We start from the raw sequence: 6000 nt of genomic DNA, 5'->3' as shown, positions 1-6000 counted from the left end.
TGGCCACACTTAAATGTATTGGTATGTAAGCCTGAGTAATTTTTTCTGATATTTCATATTTACCAACGATGAGAATGCGAATTAATAGAACTGGCATGTGAATCAACGTATAGTTAGTCCGACTATAATAAATTAAAATGTGACACAACAAGATCCCCATTTTCAGGCTAGTGGTTCCTCCAATACTTATATGTATTTAAGTAACGCCTAGTATTGCGACCGAGATATCAATATGCCGAACTGAAGAACCGAGGTCTATCACATTAGGCCAGACTATGTTTTTCCGTATAACGAGAGAAGCGTTTCAGAGTTACTTGCATTAAACGATATCAAAACACAGACTGAGTTCAATTCAAAAACGGCTCCAATTTATTAAATGGAATAAATTATACCAAAAGCAGAAAATACCTCGAGTGGTACAGCCTGTGCTTGTAGCGTGGCGTCGAGTTGAGATTAACTATGAACACCGCTACAGAGAAACACGTTCCAAGTAAATCAGAAGGCGAAGGTTGAACGTAACCAAATAAATCTATAAAATCCCCGAGAAGCCAAATATCAGAAGGCAGTTAATGGACCAAGTCGAGATATATTTGCTGGCGATCTCGTGGTATCGAAAGTATACCGAGATCGTGCCAGGATACAAGCTTGGTTACAGAACGTAACCGAATTCGCGCGAAGTTACAATCAAAGTGTAAGTATAAGAATGGAAGCACAAAATAGCTGTCATTAGCACAGTCAAACAAAAGCACATTAAAACAAGCACTGGTACAGTTGGTTATAATAATAATTGTTTTTATTAAACCAGTCGTGTTCTCGTGATAAATGTGAGTCACTACATGCTATACAATCAAGGGTTTACTAACTCTAACGTTCCAACCAACAAAAAGAATAGTTAATGAACAAGAATTTAATACCTGAGAATCACTGGAAATGTTCCTAAAACGATGGTGTCAGATATCTATACCCAGTGACCTTTCCAGGCATATGGTCAAATGTAAACAGTCACCCACTGGACCACACCATGACCTTAAGCTCAGTCAAGCACGATCTTATTCTCAGTGGTCCGGCCACATGCAACGGCGAATGAAGTAACAAACGAACAATCTTCAACCAAGATCAAATTACAAAAGCCTCGACAAGTAAAACTGAACAATGTAGAGTGTTGTCAAAAGAGGCCTGAATAGATGCTAAGTACGAGACAAGAAAAAACAAGTAAATAACAATACTGTGGATGGATTCTGAGTGTTTTCTTCCCGTTACACCTAGGCAAAGTTGCTTCGCTTTGCCCCTAAGCGTGTAGACGGTTAACTAGAACGACTTTCTTCCGCGATGCTGAACTTCATACAAAGTAATGAAATCAGAATACTAAAACCACTTTTGAAAACATTTACTAATTCAAGTTGTGATAATTTACCTCTTCCAAAATGGCACAGAACACCTCAATTTCGCGATGGATTGAAAAATGTAAAAAATGCACAACAAGGTATAACATTGAAGCAGTAAAGTTTCGACATAAATAACAATTGAGACACAATATTTACCATACAGCTTCATGACTGACTCAGTCATATAATTAATTCCAAAACACAAGACATTCACAATTCAGTGTTTTTAGAAGAGATACTGTACGGACATACGAGTTAATACAATTATGATTATTAGAAGTATCCGAATTGATGAAATAGTGAGGTTTACAGCAAGTATAACAAGATGGGCATAAATGAACGTATAATATTCGGGATTCGAAATCAGTGAACAATCAAGTACAAAAGAGTAATCAGTTCGTACAAATACCACAATAATGCAACTATATAGCTGAAATAAAATAACCTCATTTTCTCGTGACATATGTGGCATTAAACTAAATAAATGTCCTCTTTTCGGTCTAAAATTTAAGGAGAATGTACACATTATGGTTCTCAATTTTGTATATCCCCAGATTCGGCCCAAGTACCTGTAAAGTGAAAGTGGATAGATCTACTTCTCAGTTCTTTTCCTAAGCATAAATAACTTTCATCTTTTTTTCTTCTCCAGAATCTTGCTCTGAGAGCACAACTATGAAACTTCTGACGTTTCGAACAAACTTGACGAACGCGTCCTCTCAAGGTCATAGTTTACAGCAAGCGCTCTACGAATTCACCTTATAACAACTATAAACTTAATAAGTTGGGAAACATTTTGTGAACCAACAAATTTTGTAATTTATATATCATGCCTGTAAAAACGGTGTGTACCTGCACATGCAGAAATATATTATTATTATTATCAGCTCTCATAAGTTGTGATTTTTAATTAACGTGGTTTTCACTCAGCAAAATATAAGCTATCGACTATGTAAGCAGCCGCTGGACTCAGAAATGCATACATCACGCAAGTCCTAGCACATAACTCTCACCTTGTACATAAATCTACCATAACGAATAAGCTCGAGATTATATACACTCATGTAGTTAGGTCTATTATAGGTGTACTGAGACAGCTCCATACATAGTTGTTATCTGCAATTGACTTGCAGATCATTCCACATTTATATGGTCATACTCTAATGGACTTTAACAACCGAGTATTCAGATTCTTTGTGTGGCATAATAACCCTCCTGAAAGGAAAATATTGACATTAAGTTTATGTTTGTAAATGTGCAACGCATTGTATTTTATTACTTTCACCTAACTTGTCTGAACATCGGGATATTATTGTGGTACTTGTATGAACCAATGAGTTCTTTTTACTTGATGACTGTCTGATTTCGAATTCGAAGATAATACGTTCGTTTGTACTTACCTAGTTGCGTTTGGTCAAAATTGCGTTATTTTGGGGGTTCCTATTTCGTAAAATAATTCAGGTACTTCTAATTATCACACTTATTTGTAGTAGTTACTTAGTAGACTTCTCAACTTCAGTCTAAACTCCATGTGGGATGAGAAATCTGAGTTTGTACCTAGTTTTTAAAATAATTCAAAATGGATATTATTTAATCTATTAATATATTATCTTCAAGTTGTGAAGTGATTCAGAATGAAGTTATTTTGTCTAATCTCAATGCATTTGATTCAGCAATCCAGGCTACGGATAAGTAATTTATACTTGACCTAAGAACTCTTAAACCATTCCATTGAAGATTAAGTCGATTAAATACAGCCCTAAAACTCCTTAAAATCCCTAAAATCAGTCTGTCCTCAATTTATAGCCTGATAAACAAAAAGTAATACATGTCACCTTCAGACAACTGTAGCGTAACACAGTAATAGAAGTGAGAAATTTTTATGAATAAGATGAATATTGTGACATGAAATTAAAAACGAAGTCAAAATAATACTTAGGTATACTCCCTTCATTCACTAAACGGATAAAATTCTCTATTTGATACGCTATGTTCATATGAATTATCCTATCGGTATAATATAACTCCAGCCCATCTCTTTGGCATATTACAAACAGATGAGGATATGAGGCTAAGAGCACCACTTATACACAGGCGAAATAGCATTACTTCCCAAAACGCGTGCTGAGGCACACCACAAATTACGATCTATCAATCGGACAAACAAGCTAGAGATAACTATAATTCATACTTGACGTCCAACCAAATATTATTTGCGCATGGAAGAAAGTTAAGTAACCAGTTTATGTGGAAGTTTGTTGGAGGCCTTACTAAAGTTGATTTAAGCTACAATTATACGCGGATTTTGATTTCTTAGAGTACACTAACTATCTTGTTAGACACCAGTAACCTGTGTGGAAACCAGGGATTTTATATTTCTATTCGATATCTTCCAGCCGCCTCAAAGAGAAGGCGTATTGTTCCCAGTTGTTGTCTACAAGTTAATTTAATACCTCTCTGATTGTTGGCTCAGATACGTCTATTGCTATATTAGTTGGTGCTCTGGGGTCGTTTCAAGAAGCATTGTCGACTTTGGGATAATGTGCTGTACCACAAGGGATGTCATATCTATATATATACCCAGTTTGACTATTTTCATATTTCCCTGATGTACGTTAATACGTGATTTATTGAGAGATCAGCAACTTTCTATGAATTGCTGGCAAAAGCTTACTCGTCTATTGAACATGAGTAGCTGCTTAATACAGATTGTTCCATAACATCCCAGAATATCCTCTTGTTAAGTTACGGATGTAAGTTGAGGGGTAACGATTTGGGCTTTTCTGCATTGGATCGTTTAAAACAACTGACAAAAAGCCACTGATTGGAGTTTCTTTGGAGAACCGTACATACCACGAGATCCAATGGACTATTTAACGAATGAAATAAGTCGTAATTTTGATAATATAAGGGCTTTGTGTATAATTAATCTTGAGGTATATTTCAGGGTAAAAAGAGTACGAGTTTACATGAAAATATGAGAACAAAAAAATAATTATATAAAGTGATTGTACAAAAATACGGGATCACATCACTAGGGTTTCCCGCAATATACACGATCACATTAGCGTCATTAATGAGAACAAACAACCATAGAAACTAGGTAAAGTAAAGTTAGCATGAAATTATGCAGAATGTTATCGTCGTACGGAAAATACACTGTAGAGTGTATTAAGAGCACAAAACCCAATGACATTTGAAGAGAACTGTACTGGGTTCGAGTACCGGAGCGACTCATTAACTCTGGTATGCAGGTACATCCAGCTGACGAGTTCCAAATGCGACGAAACGTGCGTCTTGGATTCTGCTACCAGCCACTATTCATCTTTTCTTTAGTTAAAAGTTTTGCTGTTCATGTAAATAACAAGACTACCAGTATCTTTGATAAAGTGTACTTATTTATTTCTAGATTTATTTTTATCATGACAAAAATATTTGACTGTTTTCAGATCCCATCACCAGAGGATAAAATTATGTCAACAACAGATTTTGGAAACAACTGCCGTAATTATTAATGAGGGGCTCTGTATGACAAAGCTTTTATTTAAAGTAGAAAATTTGTGGGTTTTAACTGTCACTACTATTACTCTTAACAAACTAATTACGACCAATTTTATTGCTGGACAATCGGAGGTCTTGGTTTTATCCCAGATGACAGTCGACAACAGAATGTGTCTACGACCTTGTGGAGACTATCTCTTTCTTTGTGACCCGAATCATGATCATCTAACATCAGTCGGTTCATGATCTCAATTAAAACCAAACGATCTGCACAACCCTATATTGATATTTAGATTAGTTAGTGGTGAGTTAGCTGAGGCCAGAGGGAAGTAAGATATTCATTGAGTAGTATCCAATGCCATGTGGTTTAGATTAGGTCAACCTAGGTTAAAAGCTACTTGATTTTTTCTTTCATTATCAATCTGACAGTGTCACGTGCCATATTGAGTAAAGTGTAACTTCATAGACAGAATTCAGTGAGCACTCGATAAAGTAACAATGTTTATTATCCAGTTGTTCAATCAATTTAAACTTGTTTAATTCAAATGACATTGTGACGGGAAAATCGACTGAATTTACGAACGTGTCCCACTTAAAGTAAACTCAATGTATCAAAGTGCAAGCACACTGTGTGGATCATATGGGTCCTTGGTTCGTCCCAAACGGTATCTTGGGTGAACACTACTGAGAAGTCTCACACAAAATGCGTAACCAGTGATTATCTGCACATTTGTAATAAATGAAGACTTGGGTATTGTGCAAAGTCACACACTGAATTTGTATAATAGGAAAACAATACATTGAATCTACCGTTTGCACACCTTTCTTGAATTGTATCTTACAAACTTCATCGTCCTTCTATTCTTGTTGCTACTCCGACTGCTAATGTTTGTTTTCTCGCCCGACTCACTACACAAAAGGTTCAGTAGTAATGTCTCTAAACCATCACTCTGATAGAAACACATTAGTGAGAAATAAAAGCATCTATCAACCATAAAGAAACATAAGGCTTCTGTCGGTTACTTCTAACCGTCTAGCATCAAACAAAATGGATTGTAATGTCGAAATAATTAATCTAATAGTTATACTGTAATTTTTGAACCATTAAATTCGACCT

The sequence above is a fragment of the Schistosoma haematobium genome, chromosome 3, assembly GCF_000699445.3.
Source record: "Schistosoma haematobium chromosome 3, whole genome shotgun sequence".
Taxonomy (NCBI): domain Eukaryota; kingdom Metazoa; phylum Platyhelminthes; class Trematoda; order Strigeidida; family Schistosomatidae; genus Schistosoma; species Schistosoma haematobium.
Note: the sequence above shows the minus strand (reverse complement) of the source record.